The sequence below is a fragment of the Dermacentor silvarum genome, chromosome 8 (assembly GCF_013339745.2).
Source record: "Dermacentor silvarum isolate Dsil-2018 chromosome 8, BIME_Dsil_1.4, whole genome shotgun sequence".
Taxonomy (NCBI): Eukaryota; Metazoa; Arthropoda; class Arachnida; order Ixodida; family Ixodidae; genus Dermacentor; species Dermacentor silvarum.
The window spans coordinates 9902264-9927640 of NC_051161.1; the positions used below are offsets into that span (position 1 = coordinate 9902264).

The following is a 25377-nucleotide window of genomic DNA, read 5'->3' on the forward strand; positions in this document are numbered from 1 at the left end:
AGCACATTCAGAGAAGCACAGAGAAGACCGTGGAACGGTAAACCTTAAGTTTTTCATAAGCTAGAGCAGATGCGCATCGCCCCCAACGTACATAGAAAGGCCTCTAACTCGCTACACCTTTTTAACAATGGCGACCTCTTCCGCTTATGGCATCGTCAAAAAACGTGAGGACAACTCGAAAGCTTTAGGAATGCCCCAGAAATGCAAGTAAATTAAGTTGAATGCATTCAGAAGCAATTTTCGGCTCACGTCAGGAAAGTGTGAAAATTACCCTACCGGCTTTAGTGAGGCGCATTTTGAGAATCTCGCGAAAGAATTGTGCGTTTGGAGACGTAACATTGGCCGCGTAGAAAAACACAGCCCTAGCGAGAGGTGCGAGCGACGCGACAAAGAAGAGGTCAACGCGTCATCGGACGCCGCGGCATTACAAGAGTCTGCTGCCGGTAGACCCTTTCTCCGGCGTCTGAGACAACGTACGACGTTGTCCGTCGCGACATTCGCGGTCCATTTATCGCCGGCCCGAGTAATTCGATTTGTTGTCCGCTCCGCGGCGGCCGCGATGCTGTACGCCTATCGATATCGTCCCCGCCCGGCCGGACCGTGCCTTGTCGCGCAAACCGATCGCCGCTTACAGCCTCCTGGCGCAAGACCACGACACCGCTCCTTCCCCTTCCGTTCTCTGTCGCCCCCCATTCGTCGTCGTATTTTATTCATTCGCCGCCTTTTGTTTCTGTCGTTTCCTGCGTGTAGCACACAGGTTCTGCTCGCTCGCTGCGATATCTGGCCGGCTAGAGCGCTGACGGCTGGTCTTCGACGCTCAGACGGCCGCGCCTAATGTTGTTTGCCGATGTTAATGTGCGCGTTTACGGCATCCGTCATCCTCCGCTCGGTCATTCGCTACTTTGGCCAAGTTCAACTTCAGGCAGGAAATGGAAGAACACGGTTGACGTCTGCGCGTCGGCGCGTCTCTCTTTGGGACGCTTCTCCTTTCTTATTCTTTAATCCTTCTTCGTTTCTTCCTTTCCCCGTCTGCGCAACCAACGGAAGATCGCTAAAGTTTGTCGCTGTGTTTCGGGTGGGCGTAATGCGTCGTTGTTGTAGTAAACGGTAGCGGTAATGATCTAGGGTTACTGCAGCTCTATTTGTATGAAACGGCCAAGATGATGCTGGCAATAATCGTCGGAAATAGTATGAGCTAGTGTCGAGCGTGCCATATATGGCGCATTGACTTCTTTCTTAGGTGTTCTTTTTCCTTTTTTTTCTTCATTGAGCTTTAGCAATCGGTCCACCGCAATCGTGCAGTGTATTGCACAGCGCTATTTCTGCTTTTCTCTCTGTTTTTTTTTATGTGAAATTAACTCTCACGTCGAAGGTGGTTTACGCAGACATAGAAAGAGCAGGCTTAACTATACATAGTATGCACGTGACGTCATATCCGCCGCCTGCCCCGACCGTCCGCCATCGCTAGGCACCTCGCTACTATATATATATATATATAGCCGCTGGCCCGCTGCGTTTGTGTTCGGCGTTCGTTTCTACGTGTTAGCGCCGCGTGTTTGCTATCGTGAAAGCTTTGCGATGGCAAAAGTCAGGAGCCCTGAATTTTACCCTTTCTACATGGACGAGCTTGTAGGGCCGACGCGGGCTCGCTACAAAGAAAAGGTCGGAATGTGCGACGGCGTGGACCCATACTAGCTGCACGTTGGCGTGGATAACACACCCGGCCACGACGTACGTGGATATTGTTAATTATCTTGTCCCGTCCACGAGCTACGTCACGCTGAACGAAATAAAGGCTTACAAATCGCTGAAGGCGCACAATTACTTCACGAGCGGTTCAATGAGGCAGGTTGCAGCGAAGCGCCTGTCGTCGGGTCTTACCATCGTCCTCGGCGAGGTGAGTCAATGAAAGCATATCTTCCTTGGCGTGCGGCAGAGAAAGCTATCTCAGTATTTTTTGTGCTGCTCCATTTAGGGACAGCTTTCTTGCCACAAAGGTTCACCTATATGCACTTTTTCCCCAAGCTTCAAAACGTGTGTTTGTTTCTTTCTGCGAGTTTTGGTTTAGAGTTAGGTGCATGTCCGTGCATGTGAATTTTGTTGCGTTAAATAGAAGTAGCCCACTATATTAAAAGCATGCATACATTCAAATATTGCTTAGCATATCGCTAAGCGAAGCACACATACCAAGAAATGACGATGCGAAGCAGTTTGTAGGCCGTTAAAAAAAATTGGGGTTTTCCGTGCTAAAATCACGATCTAATTGTGAAACACGCGGCAGTGGAGGGTTCCGGGATAATTTTGACCGCCCAGAGTTCTTTAACGTGCACTACAACACAAGTACACGGGCGTTTTTCAGAGCGGTAAAGGCGTCTATGCGTGTGGGAGCGGGCGGTCACCAACCAGTACGGGGCTTTCGCTGCTGCCCTTTTACGATCATGCGTGATGTGCAGTGTTTTGGCATGTTATATACTCGCCCGAAACAAAGTGACGACACGCACGTTGTTCAGGTCCTTCCGATTTATCCTGGAAAGCCACAGGCACCGACGTTTCTCCGACAGCATTCTTGTGCGTTCGCACTGCCATGTTCTTACGTTCGGTGTGGACCTACGCCCGGTTCTGCGTAGCTCGGCTTCGCGGCAGTGGTACCTCTTGTACGGCAACCGAAAATCGCGCAGATTGGCATGATCACGACGCGAGAAGGAGCTTCGGATCAACAACGCGTCAGCGCGCACAGCCTGCCCCAGCACGCTTCCGCAGGTCCGCAGGTGCCTAAAGATGGCGGACAGGCTCGCGGACCGGTGCGGAAGTGACGCACGTGCAAACTATGTATTTGCGTACCGCGCCCATTGGGCATGGTTAGCCCTCTATCGGTGGTTTGAAACGCCGCTTTCGAGACCTTCCGCGCCACTCACAGACATACTGCGCTATCGGACGTGAAGGAGGAGAACTATATTTTAGTTTTCTAAGCAGTTCGCTTTTTTCCCGCGAGGCGGTGATTTTTAAACGCGCTCCGAAGTTTCGCGGTCGTTAAAGCAGGACGCAAAAATGTCCGGCTCCAGAAACGGCGTGCGCGCTTCGGGAGATCGTAGATTTCGCGATTCCGCTGCCTCTGCAGCTGATCTTATCGATACATCGAATAACAGCAAGTCAGAGGAAGCTGCCTTTTCGTCGGACTTTGAGTCTGAAAGCGACAACGACGCAAACCAGCCCGGAACATCGGCGGCCGCAGCCCGGCACGCCCAACTGTAGCGCTTGCAGTTAAATTTATGTAGCGAAATACCTGTTCAATGAAAATTTTAGATTTTTTCGGAAATAGTGCCTAATAGACGGTAGTACATTTTATATCTCTCATAATCTTCGTAAAATGTTTTTCTTAGTAGATAAAAGCGTGTCTTTACAAACTTTGTTCAATTTTATCGCACAATCTTGATTTTAACAATGTATCTTTTTTATAACATACATCTCGTTAATAAAACTTTTATGCGTAAAAAGTGCATTAATTTTTCGTTCTGTTTATGTATTACATTAAATATTGAGTGCAGTAGTTTCTACAGAAAAAAAACATGTGCCGTAACATACAAAAAACACCTATTTTCCCCATGGTAGGGAAAGAGTGAGAGCCCTAAGTGCGAATTTCATATAGCCTAACTGCCCTTTTAGCCACTTCTATATTTGTTGCCCCCCCTTTTGCGCCTATTCATAAGCGCGCGTTCCCAAAAGTTATTTTATAAGGGCCACCTGCGATGGGCCGTCCCCGCGGTGGCCCTTCTTATCAGGCCGATCGCTATCATGAGTGTCGGGTTGCTGAACGCCAGCCACACAAGAAATCATCTTACGTAAGATAATTTTTGCGAATACCGGCGCTGGTTTCCTCCCACGAATCGACATTTAAATACGGGAGCTTTGTGATGACACTCGATGCTTTATCGTATTTGTGAGCATAAAGTAAGAAATGAGGGCACATGCGAACGACTTTCGGTATAATTTCCATCATTAAAGAGAATATTTTTAAGGAAAAAGAAGTGCAGGAATATAACAGGTTTCTCGCTTCCTTTAAAACACCTCCCCCTTTCCCTATCCACTGACAATAGCAGAACTGTGCACATAGCATGCGACGGAATAAAAAGGGGCCCCTCAATTTAGCAATTGTAAGGTGAAGGAGCCCGTCAAAATAGTGTATATACTGTTATGACGGGCCCCCCACCATAGTGAGTGCCTAAGGTATTCGCTTGATAAAATGAAGAAAAACGGAAAGCAACTGTAAAAAAAATGGGCAAGATACAGAAATCAATATATAAATTAGTGTTCCTAGTTTATGAGATGAAACGACGACGAGTCGTTTCAGAACAAACATCTGAATGGCCCCTTGACGGAATTGAGCCTGCTGGGGATTCTCGACAGAGTCAGCACTTTTCTGTTCCAAGTGGAAATCGCGAAAGCTCTTGCTGAAGCTACTTTTTTCCCCCTCTCCTTCTACGGTGATCGGCGCATAAAATTCTCTAAATCTCGTGATATAGAAAGACATGAAGTTACGCGCCATTTCTTTTTGTTTTGTTTCTTCCTTTGATCGCGTAACGCTATTTGTCAAATAGGTTGAATGCTGCGTCAATTCTCTAGTGAGGTCCCGGGATGAAGTATTTGCGTTTCCTTAACAGCCCGTTTTTTTTTTTTTTTTTCGCAACGAGTCCGAGTATAGTGAGACACTACAACATTATAGATAACACCAAGTATACCAATGAAAAGAAGCGCTGTGTCTTTCAATAAAATGAAATTTCATAGCACTATTCAGTTCAGTTTGTCTGCAGAAGTAAAATGCGAGAAGGGAAAGGGAAACGGAGGTTTTTGCTGTAACATGCAAGTAGAGAGCTACACGGACGCAGCCACGTGTCTTTTAGTGTGTAGCGTTTGCAGTACCGCCGCTGCGCCTTATTTTTTTTAACAATACCGCTCCTCTAGTGGACGCGGAAACCTTTACTGGCGTTCAGCACGCGGCGTTCGCAGAACGCACTACATCGCAGGATCCTTGTCCTTCAAGTCACAACCATGAACAGAACAACCATGTGAAGACAGCAGACAATGAAGCAACAGGCAATATCCAAAAGAATAGACCACTTCATATGGTTCTGGCTAAAAATTGAGCACTCCGGTTCCTCCTATTTTCGCTCAAATCATATGGAAGGCATTTCTGTTATTGCAAACTGACGGCCTTCCGGCATCGGAGCAGGCATACACAAATGTAGTAGCATTTATACATTCGCTATTCTGAGACTCCAGCCATTGTTACGTCAGTGTGCGTAACGGTTACAGTGGTACACAAAATATGTCAAGTCTGTGAAGTATGGATATGTGGCCCGGAAAACAACGGCACGAAAATGACAAAATCAGACCCTCCACTTAAGCCAAACTTTATTTTCATTTTATTCCCTACTTGACATTCTTGTCTATATTGACAGAATCTATATTTCTTATACCACACTCGCCAATGTTGTTTTTCTGCCCGACAGTCATGATTAGAGCCCGAGGAAGCTTAGGCACCAAGAATTACTGTTTTAGGCGCCTATAGTAGGTACTAAATATGTCATTTAAGGCATATATGCATAGTCGTCAAATACTGTCTTTTAGGCATGTCTAGGTTCAATTAATAACAAGTTCCACTGTGCATTTCAGGATAAATTATGCTATTGTTTTGTAAAATTTGGTTTATTTTTTCGATAAAATGGAATGACGCAAGTTGCGTCGCAAGATTTATCTGAAATTTAATGTGACTATACACCATGAGAAAGCTTCTGAAATTATTGCCACATAGTAGGTCAGTGTTGCGCCCATCATTCAAGTATCTCGATGATGCCGGCTAAAAACGTGAAGCGCGCGCAAACTATGCTAAGTCCCCTCCAAATGTATCGTCGCGGAGCGCAACTTGAGCCTATCTCACATCGGAGCTCTCCTCTGCGGCAAAGCTATTAATAACAGCCGGCAAAGTGTTTGTGGTAACAATCAGCTGCCTTCAGCTAAGTTCCTCAGTGGATAATAACATTATAAACAAAATAAGTTAAGGACAAAACACGGAAAACATCCTTTTTAGGCTCTGAGAGTCCAATAATGTCGCCAGCATCTAAAGAGGCATTTAAAGGCACGATAAAGGTGCCACTAAAATATCCCTAAACACATATGTTCGTGCCTTCGTGTCGAACATGCCGAATAAGGACGTAAGGTAATAAGTAAGCATTTTGCCTAAAGTTCCGGTCTCTAGTCATGATACCGTCGGTACAACAATGTGACAATCAGTGGTGACGGCCGGTCGCAGAGTCCAATTACGTAAGAACTTTGGAGATGCGGGCACTGACACCTCGCTCACGAATAGGCGCGAGCACGAGTCCGCCCATGCTTCCGAAACGCAGAGGAGGAAAAGCGCCGATACCCCCCTCTCCACATTACCCCGAGCCGGCTCCCCAGCGGCTCCCGTCTTCCCTAGGCCGTTCCCTAGCAGGGAATGGGATTGATCCCGTCCCACTCGAGGGTCGCTTTCTCGCCCGAAAGCCTTCTGGCGCTGAGTCAGTTCGCGTTCGGTGTCCCCACTGGGAGCGCGGGTGCCTCCTGCAGCAGTCGCGCTACTGCCACGCTCTCGGTAGCTTCGCCGGGTCGCGGCGGGACCGCAGTGTTCAGCTCTTCGAGTGCTTGTCTTCGGCATCGGACGGCACTTCTCTTCCGATCCACAGTGGCGGGAGAAAGCGCAGTGCCTGTGACGAGTTCCCAGAGAAAGCTCACCGAGCGATGATGCCGTAGTCAAGCGGTACGTACGCGCTGGACGGCGCTTTCGCGATGCACGTGTGCGAAGTGCTATCACCTCGCTCCATTCAAGTGCGCAGAACGAAGTGAAACACGAGCTCAAGTTCAATGTCATTACTTGATTTTGTAATGCTATGACAGTGTCTAAGCATTTATGAAGTGTGAAAGAAGTCATGATCCTTGATATATAAATACAAATCGCACAAACTCTGACTTCGGCCGCTTAAAGTAATGACAGATGGTGCTGGTGTTTAGTGTTTTAAATTCTTCGTGTTTTATGTGAACCCTGTTGCATGAGGCAGAACTTCGAATGTGCTTGTTCCCGCTGTACGATGTATTTATAGGCTTTTTCTGGATAGAGCCATCAGAACGCTATTGCTTTAAGTGACTGTTTCTCTGGCATGAGCCAACGGAATACTAAAGAGGTTCGACAATGATGCTGGGTTGTTGAAGCATATCGCTTGCACTGTTCAGAGAAAAGCACTGATCAACGAGGTTTTTTACGTAGAGTCGTGAAGAATGAAGACGTGAAGTAGAATCAGACATGCCAAACGACAAGCGTGTAGTGGCACACTACGCCGCGCTGATAAATGAATCATGGCGTGCGTGGGTTTCTTTCTGTTTGGCGTGAGCTTTCAAGCGGCTACAGTGCGCTTACCTTAAAGTGCCGCTCATCTTCCATGACCTGCGAGATTAGGCATACGCTATCCTTTTACCTGTTTTCATTGCGCATGAGTGTTCAAGTCAAGCAAACTATGGCGGTTGGGCAAACGTAAGAGGCCCTCTCGCTACATTTTGCACTCAGCGAGACCAGCAGGGTGGTGCAGCGTCTGCGGTGCTCCACTGTGAAGCACGAAGTCATTGGTTCGATTCCCAGTCGTGGCGGCCACATTGTAAGGAAGCGGAATTTAAAAACAAACACCTGTAAATTCCGTATATAATGAACGTTGTAGCTGGATTATCACAGCTAACGAAAATACTTAATTCTATTCTCGGTACAATGTGACGTCGCTTTGTAGTACATATTTAAGCCGCGCATAACGGTGCGGCAGATATCCAGCTCACGCCAATTATTCAGTGCCAGCTCAGTCATGTCAGGCCTGCCGGCGGACGGAATAAGCCGTGTAGTCCATCGTCTGAACCTCGGCCTTAGTTACTCAAAATAAATCCGAGACTTTCAACATGATGTCGCTCATAGCCGCAGTGTACCTTTTTGATGATAAAAACTCATGAATTATTAAACACCGCTGTGCGGCACTTACCATGAGTACCATGAACGTCTTACTCGTTGATAATTCGACAGTTCATTACATCCTAAAAAGACAAACCACAGTAACAACAATTTAAGTATGAGCGCTAGAAGGCTCACATTGCGAGGCAGATCATCTCACTTCTGCGCTAGCGAGCACAACATTTAAGAAATTGGCGTGCACAGATTCTTCATAAGAAATTCATATCGAGGATCAAGCTGCGGACCATCATCGAACGTTTTGTCGGCTGTAACATTACACTGCAAGAAATCTCATCAAAGAAATGCACGCCAGATTTTAACGAGACTAGTTTTGATAACCGGTTCAATTCAAAATAAAACTATGTCGGCGTTAGCACGTGCACGGTCTGGAGTAGGTATTCAGTGTGTTCCCGTCTAAGCTTGTGAATTTGTGCGTCCCTTTCTTTCGCAACCCTTTCTGCACTAGCTGAGGAAGGCAATTGCTTTCTCGCTTCCTTTGACAGTGTAGTTAGTTTGGCACCGAAACTCATGGATTTGACGTTGTGTTGTAGCCAGTCCTGCATAAGCTTTCAGCACGAGTGCACTGGCTGATTTCACCGTGCGTGCATCGGGCAGGTTCCACGCAACTCGCGTTGGGATAATGTACAAATTATATTTCCACTCTCTTACTTTCCGCGCATCGTCAGTCGTCCGAGCGGCTCTCCGTCCACATTTTTACCGGGGTCGGACGGCAGTCAACAGGGGATGATTAAAAAAAGATTCTTTGCAGGGACCATCGACGATGACTGCCCATGTAAGAGAATAGCCGAACGATTCGAGAGATCTACTCGGTTTATTGAAGAATCGTGCGCTTGAGGGCGTACACATATTGTGCGGCTGTTTAAGTTGCGTTTGTTGTTTCGTTGCGTTATTCCGTAGAGAACAGGGTGTTCACCGGCCCGTCCATGGTGGTAGTGTAGGTAGAGAGCAAGCTGGTCAAAAAGGGCAATATCAGTGGGTGTTCGACAATGAACGCAACCTGCAATTGGGGTGCCGGAGTGCACGCGCGGTATGCATAGGCGCAAAGAATGCTTACTCTGATTTTTGCTCCTGCGAAATGGTGCGGGATCAGTCGATTGGCTGTGCACATTAGGCGACGGTATTTTCCGCTTTCTGAATCATAATAATCATCATCTTGTTTACGTTCTCTGCCAGACGAAAGTTGCTCCCGGTGACCTGCGATTACCGCTTTCACCTGTGAGCGTACTCCATCCTGTGACGGCAAGCTTCCTATGCTCATCACACTACCTATTCCCGGGTATGCGCGCTGGCAGCCCGTTTTCTGAATAGGGGAGTCAATGATGATACCAAATGCAGGCAGTTGTTCTGACAAACTTGTAGTAGTTTACTGAGTGCCAAATCCCTTTCCTTCAGATGGCTTTCCCATCTGTTGCATACACTAATGAGAATGAATGTCCCATTTACAGCCTCTCTTTCAACAAAGTGTTTGCTTGGGTTAGTTCATTAGTATAACCTAGGTTTGTTGTCGTAGTGATGTACATCTCAGATAACGATTATAGTGGCGACCAAAACACTATCCCAGGCATTCCCGCGCTCAGTGAATTCACAACAAATATTTGATCAGCGACAGCAGACGACCAGAGCGTGTCACTTATGCATACAGTAGTATTTGGAAATAGATGGGAGAAACCTTCGTCCTACAGAGAACAAAAGTTAGACTTTAAGAGAGAGAGAATTCGAAAGGGAAGGGCTGGGAGGTTAACCAAGCTGAGTCCGTTTGGCCACTCTGCAATGGGGATGGAGGAAAGGGAACTGAGAGATGACAAAAATGGAAAGAACTTCACACTCGCAATGAAGCGTTTATCGTTTAGTCCTTCAAAAGTGGTCATACAGGCCGGTGCAACTCAAGAAGCTCAACAGAGCTTTTGTGACTTTGCACATCGTAAACACTACGCGTAGTTAGGCTGAGGATGATAAAAAAGTTGACAGTCACTATAGCCCACGCTAAAGAGGATGAAGGCGAAAGCCTGCGCGCTCGCTAAACATTCATTAAATTACTATTTTGACATTCTCATTCGAGTGCGTTGTTACTTTCTATTACTTGTTTTCTCTTCGCGTGTTTTTCTCTTTACGTGTTCTCTTTTCCGGTTGCCTAGACACCGCCACTGGTGCTTCGTGGTTATAATGGTCGTGGCTTTCTCTTTCTTTTTCGTTCGTCTGCTTTCTTGTCGCGCAGGCAGAATGAGAGGGACACGGAAAGGCACATTAGACAAACACGCAGCGCTAACTTTCAACAACAGATTTATTTCCAGTTCTCACAGGCGTACTTATACACCTGAAAACGTCATAAGACACGTGTACGTTGCTCAGCAAATACGAACAAAACCGCGAAAGCCACACTCAGACACTTTTGTGGCCACAATTATTATTTAGAAGGGTGTCCGTTCAACGTTAACACAGGTAATCGACCTCTTTCATTAATAAAAAAATTGATGGCTTACTGGCACGTGCGTCACCAAATGTGGCTATGTTCGCAGTTTGCAGTCTTTTCAAACTTACTTCTAGTCATGATAACAGTTTCTTTAATGTGTCTGAGACGTCACCTGAGACGTCACTTGAATTTTGGTGCCATAACGAGGGATGGTCTTCGAATTTTTCGATCCATGAGCTATGATGCATACACAAGCAGGCATTATTTAGGCTTTCGGCTCAATAATGACTACTTGTGTATGCATCATCACAGCTTCTCATTTACTTCAAATTAAACTTCTCAGAATTTACACCAGCTACGTACAGCCATGTTAAACGCTCGTCATACTACGACGGCAATGATGTGCAGCGTCTCACCGGCGATGTCTTGCCACCTAGCTGAACGCTAAACTACCATAAAAAAAAAAACACACACAAGAAAAGCACATTTTAACTTCTATATTTAGGCCAGTTTATATTTAGCTACCCGCCGTAATTACTTAGTGGCTTTGACGTTGCGCTGCTGAGCACGACGTGGCGACAACGACATCAAAAACGGTACGATGTAGGCATTGTGACGCTGACAACGACACGGCGCGGTTCACACATTGTGGACCACATATGCTGAGTGGCTAAATTGGGATTATTCTGAAACCACTTTTTCAGGCACCGATACATGGTGATGGACAATATATCTGCAACAGACGCCACGAAAAGCGCCTGCTCATGAACGCTATCGCTGTAATAAGGTTTTTTACTGCAAGGAAACCTAATGGTATCCGCACTGACGAGTGCCGAAAGGAAATCAGAGACAGGAGAGTTATCATGTAAATACTAAAAGTGCTCAGTTAAAGGGAAGCTGTCATAAGAAACTGAGACATCTAAAATCTAGCAGTCTACGGCACGATCTAACTGATTGTGGTGAACGAGTGCCTTACCTATTTTGTTCGGTGCACAAATCTCAGTTACACGACCACTCCATAACGCTCTATAACGCCATGAATCTCTTGTTACCCGAGTGAGCAATATGTAGTCTGTGAATGTTTCTTAGTCGCTCGTATTGACAAAATCCGCTCGATAGCACTATATTTAGAAGGTATCCGTGACCTTCTATATACGATACTGCGTTCAATGTCGCTATCGAGCACTCTAAGGATTGACTAGGCAGCTGGCCTTCGATCGACACACTCGCCCACTTGTGTGCTATTATGCACTGCTATCAGAATTCTTCAAATTACATTGATGTCTACCTATCAGTGGCGAGCCTGTTTTCGAATTCTCTGTGCTCAAAGTGAGTCCTTTTCGCACATCCGCACAGGCACCTTAGTGCTTCTTGAAGATTTTATTCCTTTCAGCATTTTTTAAACTTTTTTACCGAACAGAGTGCCCCAGTTTCTCCTTCTTGAAATGCGCCACTGAGATTTGCTTTTGATATTTAAACCCGCGAAACCTCATTTTTATACTAGAGAAAGGCTCAGAGCGGTCATCTGTACGTAGTATATCCGTGCAGTCTCAGTCCTTCTCTATGCGCGCCGCAGGCCGGACGTGGTCAGAGAACCGGACGCTATGGCGAAACTTTGTCGCCTTCCCTTGAAATGCGTATCACGTACGCTTCCGTCACGAACTCTGTCATTCCTTGGAATAGTTTCGGTCTGGTCAGCGCTTTCCGCAGTAGGTGAAAAGCTGAGGAAGGAGGATAATTCCGGCGTGCAGTCGCTTCTGCTTTCCATGTTGGCAAATATTCATTACAAAAGAAAGCACTTTCGCGTCAACTGCTGCCTCTAGCGCCGGCTCGACTTATATATTTGCATTGACCTGGAGAGGGCTTGATCTTGAAATATCCCAAGTCGCCTGCTGTAAAAGTTAACAGAAAGAATCATTTAAGACCTAACTATCAAGGCGCATGCATTTTGCGCATGCAACTGCTTTATTATTATTTGCGCCATTAGTTAATCACCTGTAAATTACGTGTAACTTTGGTGTATTGGTTGCTCTGAACGTACTTGCTAGAGGGGGGCTAACCTGGCTGTTTAGCCAGAAAAGTTTTCACTTGAACATCTTTTTTCCTGGCTCAACAGTATGCTACCGTATCTCCATGTGTTTTCCTGAAAATTATCTTGCCGTTTCAAAAATTCAAGGCGGCATATATCATTTCTGGGCCTCTAATGCAGACTACACACGCACTCAAATATTCATTGAGTGCAGAAAACGTATTTTTAACGCTAATAGCATAGTTAAAATTGCGTTAAGCCAATGTTATGGTAAAACCTCTTACAAAGTACCAGTTCCAGAGCTTATAAATCGATATGAAAAATCAGAAAGCGTGAAAGAATACTTTCTGCGAGTGATTTAGGCCTTCGAGGCCCATCCCTTAATAAAAACATTTTTATCAGTCATCATGTAACAAATACCTTGTGCTCCTGTGATGATGGAGAAACATATTCTTAGAGACTGTACGCGGCCTAAAAAGACATAGCATTGAGACGATAGTGCATAATATTATCCTAATAGAGGTTTAGGACTTTAGCGGGTCATTGCTTGTATCTTGAAGTGAGGGAGACATAGAAAGGAGATCGTGTATATTACAGCGGATTTTCACTTCACGGCGTAGATGTATTGAAGCGCAGAGTATAAATGAGCGCTCAAAGAGAGAGAGAGATAGAGAAAGGTGAAGGCAAGGCATGGAGGTACACCAAATGCACGTTCCGTTTGTAGGTAAGGGAAATCACTTAAAGCGGAAAGAAAGGAATCGGGCTGGCCTTTTACATTCTTCAAGTTGCCTAAGAACACTCGAGTTACCGAGGAATCCTGGTCGCGATAAGTGCAAAATTAAAAATTAGTATTTCATTTGAATGCGCGTTTAGCATTTCTTGGGAACGTCACCCAGTTTGCGGCACGTCTGTCGGTATGTCTGTCTGTATCTAATCTAGTTCGCACCAACTTGGATCACTGGGTAGGCCACAGACTAATGAATGGGTAGATCACTTGGCTGCTATGCAGAGGGTTCCCGGTTTGAAGCCAACTGTCGGACCAACTTGGGTCACTGGGTGCGTGGAGGTGGGTATGTGCAGCTCTTCAATGACAAAAAAAAAAAAAAACGTTTAACATTTCTCTGGTGCTGGGCGGAATCTACGCCACGTGATAAATATTCAGACAACCTTGTCTGCATATATATTTACGCATGCGCAATGCGCGGATTTCACTGCGGCGCCATTAGATGGTGCAGCGTGTGCAAAGGGAAGCGCGAGAGGGGAGCCACATCTCATACATGAAGTGTTTCGGCGGTGGCAATGCGCTGGGCCGCTGTATTGCTTCAATGCTAATTGCATTAACGTGGACCGTCATCTTGACATGGTTTCTGTCAGAATTTTTTATTAACAGCTCTTTCCAATGTCTCCCCAAAATATTATCAAAGTAGAAAATAACGATTCACCACTTCTGGCAGTTGCTAAGCAATGTGAGCCATCGTACAATTGAACAATGAAGAACAACATTTGATAGCAACCACAGTGAGCTAGAAGAAACACTTTAAGCTTGCTGATAAAGTAAGAATAATTTAGCCATGCGTGTTGCGGTTCATTTCTCAATACTTCTAGGAATTCACTAAATGAAAACAGCAGGAGATATGAAAAAAAGAGGGGATTTTGTTTACTTCGAACAACTTTATCGCTGAAAGTCATTGTGGGTTCCCAGTGCAGAGTGATTGTAAAATTTCGAGCGTCTCTGCTGGCATAATACCTCATTAGTGGAGCCATTCATGAGACTAAAGTGCCTCTCTAATGCATTGAAGCTGCGCAATGTTCCCAGACGCAGGCAGTGAACCGAGCGAGATAATAAAAACAATATGCGAGGACAGCGAGAAACAAGAGCATTACAGCTCGAGGACAAAAGGCTTCTAAGAGCTCGCTTCGCTCACGGGCTTGTATTAAGCGTATCCATCTGGGCCGGACGCCCATGGACTTCCAAAGTTAATGTGCAGCGAGCGCAATCAATTGCCGAGCTGCTAGTGGAGCGAACGCATCTCGCAATGACAAGATTCTGCTGCTAGAACAGTGTGGCTCTTAGCGCGCGGTGATTATGTTTCGCTGATTCAATTACAGCGTATGTCTGTGCTGTCGGCATTTCTCTTTGCCCCCAGCGGCCGCTCTTTCTTTGTTGTCTCCATAGTTGTCTTTGTTTCTACACCGTTCACATGCTTACTTGGCTCGGGTAGATGGAAGGTTCGACGATAATAGATCTGGCTTAATGCACTGCTTCTGCTTTTACGCTAGCCTCCCCCTGCCGCTCTTATGAGGCCCGCTAAGTGACGCATATTTCATTTCACAAATTAACGACCTTCCCCCTCTTTTTACCCAACCACCACTTCGCTCTCCCGTCTTCGCTCTGTCAGCCCCGGTGTTCTGCTGCTGTCGCTACCCTAAGCGAATGGCTTCACCTAATACAGCGGTATCTTGCGGGGGAAAAAGAGTAAGGACTCATTTTCTCGGGTTCACCGTTTTCTTATCGTGGGTAGCGCCGGTGATTGATATTCATGAACACCATTTGCAGCTCGGAACGAATCCTAATGAAGCAGTTGCAGTCGACAGGAGCGATACCTGGCCATATTGTAGTACATCGTGTCAAATAAACTCCGACTGCTAATTGCAAGAAGCGCACAGCCTTGTATATTCTTCTTCGAGGGTGACATTCATTAAGTGGACCAGCGTAACTTTGTGTGCTTCAACTAAAAGCCATGATATTTAGGCACGGCTTACTTCTGCTTTGCCAGGAATATTTTTAGTATAGTACATCTCACGTGTTAAAGTAGTCCTTTCATTAAGTGTGATACCGTGTCACAAACTTCTACAAATATATCCACTGTATGGGGTGTTTTTCAGCTGGAATTGAAAATCGGCCATGCACCTTTTCCTTGGAGGCTAATGTTTAGATGCATTTTGCGGACAGTGGCATTTGACTTAGGGTTGCTCACGAATACAAAAATGTTGATATAATAGAAGCACAGCCCCGGTAATACTACCAAGAGTCGTGAAGCCTTCGGGAAAGAAAATGAGCACGAGTGGATCTTCATCGATTTCTTCAAGCAAGTGTTCACGTCAAATTACGATTATCGTGGCAACACGTGCCGTCGTACTCTATTATCTTTTGCGGCACCTATGCCAGCTTAGCTCTTGCTTAGCGGAACCACGTAAATGCTTATTCGAGATGACCTTCTACTTGGTACGCGTGATTTGTTACAAAGCGGTTCAGTATTTTAAGACGTAGTTCGTATGTTCCGTTCGGAACTCATAAACGCTCTTTATCTGCTCAGAAGAGGCAAGATCGCCATCTACTAGAACACATCAAAATAAAATACGTATTTATGATTTCTTCCAACTACGGCCCCTCTCGTGCCTATATCAGCGTGAGGGTCCCCTCCCTTCCTTCTCCTTATTCCCTTTTACGTAGTTAAAACAACGACAAACTAATTCACTTCAGCAGTCTAACTACTAATGCTCAGTCTATAAAAGTTGATGTGACAGTCCAGCTAATATCCGCAAAGGAAGTGAAGTGTCAAGTTTAACTTCACTGGCATCCTTACTCGTGCAGCTTGCCTCTACCTGGCTCCCTTACTTAAAGGCCACTCAGTTGTTTATTTACTTCGCGTTCTTTTGCACGCAAAAGACCAAGTAGAAGTCTCATTTGCTCAGACACTGTAGTTGCAGCGCATGCACTGCGAGACGTCACATGGAGACGCGATAAGTGAAATGCCGGGACGCCAACCAGGCTGAGCCCGTCTGGATAGTGTGCACAAGAGAAGGGAGGAAAGAGGTCTAGAAATAAGCAGGAGAAAAGTTCACATTACGCCCGCACACACATGCACTAAAGCTTTCGTCGTTCAGTTCATCACAAGTGGCCGCATAGGCCGGTGCATCCCAAGAAACAAAGTAAATACATTACACGACCGCGTGCACGTACATTTAGCGTTATTTATACGCTCCCACAAATTTCTACAAAAAACAAAATGAAAGCAGGGTTGTTCTTACAGAGCTTCCATCTCACTCGCAAAACCGTGTCAAGTTGCGATTGCCGAATCTGCCAAGAAGGAGTGTTACAAAACAGATAGAGCCAGGATCAGTTAGCTAAGAAACATTCAATTAGCTATAGTACTGGTGAAACGACATAGAACAGCAGTGGAGACATGAAAGAAACAGGAAGATAACAAAAAAAAAACAATAAAAAACACTGCTTGGCTGAGGCGCTTGATCACCATCGCTGGGATGCTGCATCTCTTAAACTAAACTACGGTACCCGAGAGACGCGAACAAGGCAAAGGGTTGCCCAAGCCGTCGTGTAACAGTGTTCCCTCAGGCGAAGGACAGTTCAATGGCACCAAAATGAGAGTGAAGCAAGAGGCAAGATTTAATACAAAGGAGGTGAAGAGCAAATTTAATGCAGACACTACAAAGACTCATCCCATGAGAGAACCCTGCGAAGAAGGCAAGCGGTCTTCCTCTATTTTTACATCCTAGGTCTTCCCTCTCCTTGAGGTATCTCGACAAGGAACACGCCTATATGGCATAGGTCGTAGATGTGTTGCTAAACGCATCAGTGCGTCCAACCTCACTAAATGTGTGCAACCTTGTGGAAGCTACTGAGTATTCTCTGTTAGCGCAAGAAAGTATGCAGTGCTTGTATTGCATACTTGTTTCCATAACACATTGCGGGAACATGTAATAGCTCCATCCTGTTATGTCTTTTTTTTTGACAGCTGCACTTTGCATCTCACTTACACAGAATACATACTCTGTTTCTTCTTTGTGACCAACGCAACCTAGGGATGATTCTCTTATGCACAAAATAAATAGTAACACTGTTGTCACAGGTTTTCTAAAGATTAAAATTCTAAATTCTGTGCATACATGCTTGATTACTTTCACATGAAAGAACTCTCGTTTGTTTACCCACACAGAGACCATGCGACTATTCTGCGAATGTTCATGCCGCGAAACGAAGTGATGCTGTAGTATTGTCTCGCTCTCTCTCAATTAGATGCCGCCAGCTTTAGCTTCAATGACGCTGCGTGATTGCGCTGAAATATTATTACTGAAAGAGAGAGTGAAAGGTAAGCGTGCTAGGCGCTGCAAAATAATCACACTCGCCCGAGATGAATTCAGGCTCAGTGCCCGTGAGCGTGCTCTCATACCGGCGTCGTCTCCAACGGTGATCCGTCGAGGCGGTGACGTCGTCTTCTGGGTAGGAAATTATACGGCACGGCTTCTGCACCTTCGAAGAAGCGCATTAAATCTCCAGCGCCACGATAAACCGCGTCGCCTCGGAACGCCGCCTGATTCGGCGCAAGCGAAGAGAAAGAGTGAAGCGGCGAAGAGGGCTGCACCATAGCCTTGGTTTGTTGTTGTCTTCGCTCCCTTCTCACCAACAGAGCGCTCAAGAGCGAGGCGTCTCCACCGTGCTTAGGAGCAAAATGAAGAGTGCGGGAAAGAAGATCAAATAGGACTACGACATAAGCCCGCAGTTTAGTCTGCTGTTTGCCGAGTTTGCAGCCCGTTTCCCGAATTACCGTGGTAAGGCGAACTTAAGCACATCGCAATTTCTGGCTCTGCCTGTCTTTCGGCATTTCAACAGGCCCTGTGATTGCGTATATTAGATGCAGGAAATTTAGTGGAGCCTACATTAAGGGTTGTACCATGCCCATGCCAATGCGCGTCTTCCTTGCCATGATAGCATGAAAATGGAGTGGTCCGAGTTAACAGATCCAGTCCCCGTCACAATTAACCGGTACGCTCCTTAAGCGCCCGATCGCTTTTCCTGCTGAGTGTGCTGACAATTTCTGATTGGAATGCCTTGAATGCACTACATTAATACGTCTTCCCTCCAAAGCTCTTCACATTTGCATTGCGCAGCCCTTGTTTATTAACGTTAAAATGTCATAAAGGTGTCTTCCTTGCTCTGTTTAAAGCCGACGGCTGCTGTAGCGTAAACGGAAGCAGACGCTCTCAGATGTATCTCTATTGGCGCATTCGGTACTGTGATTCGCTAATACTGGTCAGCCTTTGACGTTCGCAGGCGTTGATTTTGTCTGAAGTGAAAGCATGTATTTTATATTCTCGTTGCGGGTGCTTTTTATTCGTTTTAATTAAGTGAGAGGATGGCCTGACGGCAGGAGTAACTTTGCCAATCTGGTCGCTGACAGGCTCAGTACCATTCGCGTCAGAGTAGCGCCGATGCTGTGAACGCTAAATTAATCCTGGAAAGTTAAAGCAAAACCAGACGTGTTCCCGAGAAACATAAGTCGGGAGGTATAGAGAGGGTGATCTTCGATGAAGTGGCCGGATGGCGAAGTGGGCGGCAAAATCTCCTCGTCGAATCTTGGGACAAACGTTTGTTGCTTTCCGCTCCTTCACATTGCCGCGCCTTGACCGGACGATGCCTTGGCCATCTGTGTTTGTTTACCTTATAGCTTCCAGTGGCCCGCATGGCCGGCATGTCCAGATGAAAACAACAGAATCGGCATCGGCGCCCGCGAACCGAGATCTGCGGCCCGGCACGAAGAACAGGCGGCGGCGAAGGCGGCCTGTTCCCGCTCCGTAATTACATCGCACTCGACCACGGGATTTGGGATCCCAAGAGAAAAAAAAAAGAAAAGCAGAACAAAAATAAAGTAAGGCGCGCAAGAGCGACGCGGCGGCCACTTTGCGTGGGTGAACGAGCCGCTCTCGAGACGGCGCTGATGGAACGTCTTTTGAGGACGGAGCAGCTCCTGCCCGCTGTTGCCAATCTTCTCTCGCCTTTTCCTTCCTGTTCGTCCAAGTCCTTTTTTCTCCGCACTTTGGGCGCCGACAGCCATTGTTTCTTCTTTTCCTACGCGATTCCTTTGCACCCTCAACGGCTACTTTTCCTTCTTTTTTTCATCTTCCCTTCTGCTTCGAATCGCCACTTACTTTCCGTCGTTCCATAGTCCCGCCCTTTGTTGCTCCGCAGCAAAGTGGCATCCTTTTCTCGCGACTCCAACGCTAAGGCAGCGGTGCTCGCTGCCAGCGCATTCGCACTTTCCTTTCGATCCTTTCGGCGCATGTTGCTGGCGACGCTCAAGTGGCTAGGCGCTCGTCGCGAGAGCTCCAGTGCGCCTGTCCGGTACCGGTGTAGGCGCATAGGCTTAAACTCGTCGACACGCCTTCGGCAGATGAGGTCGGCGTGCACCACAAGGAGCAAGAAGCATTTGCGAAGGGCGTTGACAACTCTATGCATGTGCGAATGTACTTCTATAAGGAGACAAGTCGCTGCTACTTCCACTCCCTCTGGATTTCACCGCTCGAACCATGTGTTCTGATAAGAGTTCTACCGAAATGAAGTCATGCTTTTGTATAAAATCTGGAGAGGAAGTACATTCACCACAGACTGGAAATTCAAGACATGGGCGCGATAATTATCCCCTTTTCACACAATGCAATGAATTCGGTTACGCTGAACTCTACATGCCGGAGCTTTAGTGCAAAGAGGACGGAATTGCTTGACGAACTGTAAAGAAAATGACTTCTTCGTGTGATCAGAGCAACGGTAACCTCTCTACAGCTGAAATTTACTAAATGTTGTTGATATTAGAGAAACGAAGAGGGCGGCAGCGGGCGTCACATATATATATATATATATATATATATATATATATATATATATATATATATATATATATATAACCAAACAATCACGAAGAAAATACCGTGTGCGGCTGGTCGCCGCGCCAGCAGCGGTTTCCTCGTCGCCTATTACTAATCAATTCATGGGTGCCGGCAAACCAAAAACAAACGTTGCAAGAAAACAGCCTTATAAGTTAAGCTCCTGGTTGTTCCCGCAAAGCCTTTTTTTCTGGAAGCTTCCGCGTCAATGCAGTCGTTTTCACAGCATAGTGTGAGCGATTAAATTATTCGTGTGCCAAATAATATAGCTGCTGACACCTTGTAGTAGACTGACGGACAAGCAATTAAGATTCTAGCATACGCCAAACAGAACTGAAATAAAATAAACAAGCATTGACAGCCGCCCATAATTAGTGTGAGCGGGTGCTTCGCTAAGAAAAACCGAAAACAAAGGTGTATTATTCTGTTTTGTTTTTTAATAAATGGTGCTAGCCTGAAAAATTAGGCCACCGAACATTTCGGTTATCCTATAGACAGTCAAAAATAAAACCCAGTGAGTCAGGAACAGTGAAAACATGACAGAAAAGGAAAATAATCGAAGAAATAAAACATCATTCGAACGAAGGATAACCTTCCACACATTATGCATAACCAGAGAGCACGGTAATTTGTAACACCTGAACATTCAATTTCATGCTCAGCGCAGATTGCTAGCGCACCAGTAACGCCAGTACATGCAAGGCTGTGTAATTCGCCAAAGTGTCTGCCGCCGTCAACAAACACTTAGGTACGCATTATTTGGGTTTGTCTAGCTTACTTCATGAATAATTCAACAGTCATATACACCCAGTTAATCAATATCTTCGCCCAAGACATCGTAAAAAACCCTACACTCTTGCAATGAAAAGAGAATCTCGAAATAACATCCGCGATTGCAAAAAGCAACCAACGAGGTAGTGACCCATCTCATTTATTGTAAACTATCGATGCAATATAAGCCTGCAACAGTGCTAGATGAAAATGTTTTGTTAATATTTCACTTCAGCATTAGTTAACTCTTTACAAGGTATGTTAAGAACACACATCAAGGCTCGGTGCGCATGCGTTTGTCTCGTTCCGTCGTACAACAGCACATTCTCGGCAGTTTAAGTGCCGACAAATAAAAGCTTACACGTAGGAAGCCGCAGACGTTGCTCCTCGAACGCAAGCTTAGCGACAGCCAGAAACGCTATAAAAATCCCCGCAGTCGAGATATCTCACCTGAGGGCAACGATCGAAAAGCGCACTTCAAAGAGGGGATTTAAAAGTTTGCGATAGAAAGTTAACAAAACGGCCACGCGACGCAGGAAACCATAGCTGCAATGTTGCGACATGCACACAGTGCAAGCCGGGGACCACCCAATAACGCTATCACAAATAAAGCGCGTTTTTTTTTTCTGATCTTTTTGCGTGTTTGTCTTGAAGTAAGATCATATTGAGTAGACGAAAATATAAAAATTGCGGAGTTGTTGCTGCTTTTTCGGTAAGGGAGAGAGAAAAAAAATTCAACAGTAAAAACGAGACCCAGCGACAAGATCTATGGGTATATGTTAAGTTAAGCTAATTTATCTGGATAAAAAATTGTCGATTCGCATTTTAGCGGACGGCCTTTTGCAGAAAATACATTCGAGGTGAAGGCAAAGAACAGTACTGAGAAAATTAGAGGCAAGGTGCTTGCTTCGTTGACGAGGATATTCACGTTAGATAATGATAATAGTGTTTTTCTTAATTAGGTGATGACATCACCATATTTTGTAACGGCGACTACACGTCCACGCGATATGTGTTATCGATGCTCGAAAGGGCCATGGAATAAGAAATTATATTACACGTCATATTTTTTGTTTTTTTTTCGTCGAACTGTAACCGATTGGAACTGTATAATTGAATCCACATCCTAATCTTGTTAATTTATGGCTATGTTTGTTTTGGCAAACTTACTTTCATTGTATGTACCATATGTCGCCCTCCCTGCTAGGACTACGTGTCCGCAGTATTTAATAAATAAAAAATAAATAAATATCTGGTGGGAAATTCTCACGGTTTTCGGGACTTCGCGCGACAAACAGGCGAAATGGGGGCGGCCCAAAATTTCTTGACCAATCGTGGAGGGTGGATTACAGGATTGGAACAGAAAAAGATAGCGTAGCTTGCACTGGAGGTGCAATGCTAAAGAAACAGCGGAGCTGATGTGCACCTAGGTAGTCTTGGCTTTTGGGCTAGGTTAAGCACTATCAAGTCATCCCCAGCATTTTCCGGAAGTTATCGCGAAGCGCGGCCCCTTCTTCGGGAGTACGAACCATCTTTGGGCGTCCCATGGCTTCTACTGATCGAGCGCCGCCGCGCACACGCTACATAGATGTTGCCTCAAGGTAAGCGCATGCGCAGATACAATCGTTATCACGGCGCATGCGCAGATCTCGGGGCGGGGTGGCGGAAACCGGTTGCGCGCAGAGTCAACGCCTCCTAGAAGTTCTAGGAGGCGTTGGCAGAGTCTCCGAGCTGCTGCCGAGCTGCTGCCAACGCCGCCCGCGTTCCCCGGCGCCAATGCGGCAAACGCGATCGCTGTCGGCGCATGCGCAATACACAGGCGGTAGGTTGCGCCAGGTGTTCTAGCAGCTTCGGCGTCGCTGGTTGCCATGGCTACGGCGCGGCTAGCTTTCTGTGAAACACCGTACTTTTTACGGCTAGCTTAAACAGGTTCGCTGTTAAAATAATTCGGAATAGCTTTAGTTATAGCGCTCTTGTTTTTCCAATCTCTGGATCGCCTATGGTGGAATTATTTAGATGAGCCATAGGGCCATTTTTGTTACGACGTTTTCCTTTGTAACATATACATATTAAATACTGCTCACATTGCTTTTCCATTGCGTCAAATTGGTGTAGTAAGTTGAAAGTTTCTGAAAATGGACTCTGCACATTTGGCCCTTGGTGCTATTACATGAGTGAATGAATGAATGAATGAATGAATGAATGAATGAATGAATGAATGAAAGAGTTAATTAATGCATTCTTATAAAGTTAAAATCAAACAATAAAGTGATAACAGACAATTTCTGATAAGATAGATCCTGATAAAGCGAAGCAGTTTATGGTTATACAAAATTATAATGTGCACAGTGACCGAGTCACACGACCCAAGCGAGGGCTTGGAAAACAGATGTCAGTAACTCCTAAGGTTATAGGAAGCTCCAGTATCTCGACAGCTGTTGAACTGGTAGCCCTCCGTGCGGCTCTTCATTTCATTCTGGAGGAACCACCCCATCCATGGTCAATCTTCTGTGACTCCAAGGCAGCCCTCCAGAGTTTACTCTCAGTACTGCGCCATGGATCACATGAGCAGCTCGTCGCAGAGATCAGACAAGTACACCATCGCATAGTTGATGAAGGGCACGATATAATATTTCAGTCGTTGCCTAGTCACTGTGGTATACATGGCAATGATCGAGCAGACGAAGCGGCCTGATCTGCCCATGACGGTGTCAACTACGTTGAATTTCCTCTTTCGAGAGCCGAGGCAGCGAAAAAACTTTCCGCACTTGCGCGTGAGCTAACATTGATGCAATGGTGTTCATCTGATTTCACACGTGCACGCCTTCATGCCTTGGACGCTAATTTACAGCTCCGTATTCCGTTCAACCTTCCACGACGGGACTGCACACTTTTAGTCCGTCTATGCCTTGGAGTATAGCATTTTCAAATGCGCACTCCTTTCTTATCGGAATGGCCAATAGGCCACTTTGTGAATTCTGCGGGTGCAACGACACAATCGCACACCTTCTTTGTGAGTGCCCTCGTTTCAACCCGCACAGAGCAGCACTCTCAGCGACGATTGATCAACTGGACAAACGCCCAATAACAGAAAAGAACAACCTTGGAAACTGGGCTACACAAACAACGGCGCGAGCCACCCTGAAGGCACTGCTGCGTTACTTAAAAGACACCAGACTCAGTGACAAATTGTGACTCTGCACTGTGTTACGTAGGATGGAACGTTAACACTATCCAACACGAGAACGCCTTCGCATACTGCGTGACAGTGCCCACAGAAACAGTTCTGTTTTGTGTGTGTGTGTGTGTGTGATTTTCGTTTCTTTCCTTCCTCTTTATTTTTTATTTTTACTTATTATTTCTCTCTCTCTGCTTTCGCATCCCTTTACCCCTCCCCCGGTACAGGGTAGCCAACCGGAGATAACCTCTCGTTAACCTCCCTGTCTTTCCTTTACCTTTTCTCTCTCTCTCTCTCTCTCTCTCGGCAAAATAACTACACTTAGACAAGCGTGTAATGGCATCTGTGCAAACAACATAACAATATTACGGTAAACCGGCACTGCTATAAAGGGCGTACATCGTCGACTTGGCGCATTTCCCGTGTTGATGTTGGCGCAGTTTTTCTCTTCAGTTCACCATTCTTCCCTCCACTTTGTTTTCAACTCTTTCGTTGACGTGTATAGGCAGGCTTTCGTTGTCCTCCACTAACTTTTCATTTCGCCGAGCTCTCAGCCGCAGGAGCTCGCGGGCGTCCTCGTCCACGCAGGAGGCTTTTGCAGCGCCGAAAGGCGTCGAGAAGTCGTTTATTCTCGACGCCTGCTGCTGCTGTTGTTGAGGGTCCCTTCGTGCAGCTTGGTCGGCCCCGCGTGCAGCCGCAACCGACGCCCGGGCTTCGAGAACCTCTATTTACCTATCGACTTTGTGCCTCCTCGGGTTCCTATATTACCGCCCTAAGGGGGGCGAGTTCGCGTCTTGCGCTTGTTGTCGTCGGCCCCGGGCTTTTGAAATTCTTTGTTTTTCTTTCCGGCTCAGCGCCTCGCGTCGTCGACTCATTCTTCTCTTCTCCGAGTTCTCTGCAGCCTGAGACGAGCTTCTTAACCGAGCTGCTCGTTTTCCCATGTTTTGTCTTCATGTTCGCGTTGTTGTTCTTTTTTTTTCGCTTTGCTTGGCGAGCTGCGGGAACGGATGTCTTTGATGGCGCGGTAAACAAAAGATCGACGGGACGCAGGGCCTTGCATCGGGGATAAGGCGTCGTCCGCGTCGTGCGTTTGACGCGAGCCGTATTGCGGCCACCATCGGTTGACGGCATTCTCGCCTTGCCCACGCTCTGCTCTGCTCTTTCTTGCACCGCCGCGAAGCTGTGGGCGCCGAAATCTCGGAGAACGTGCGCGTCAAGACCCCCGTCCTTCCTGCGGTCTTCGGGTCCTCCCAAGTTTTTAATTCTGT

The 25377-nt window shown here is 46.2% G+C and overlaps 1 protein-coding gene across 1 annotated transcript in view; it reads left to right on the top strand.

The window, feature by feature from the left end:
• Nucleotides 1-6584: 6584 nt before the first annotated feature.
• The window catches only part of LOC119460608 (plexin-B-like), a 213812-nt gene continuing 195019 nt past the window's right edge, over nt 6585-25377 (top strand). The window contains exon 1 of the mRNA XM_037721629.2: nt 6585-6793. The gene's annotated coding sequence lies outside the window, so the exon portion shown is untranslated. The remainder of the gene's footprint in view (nt 6794-25377) is intronic.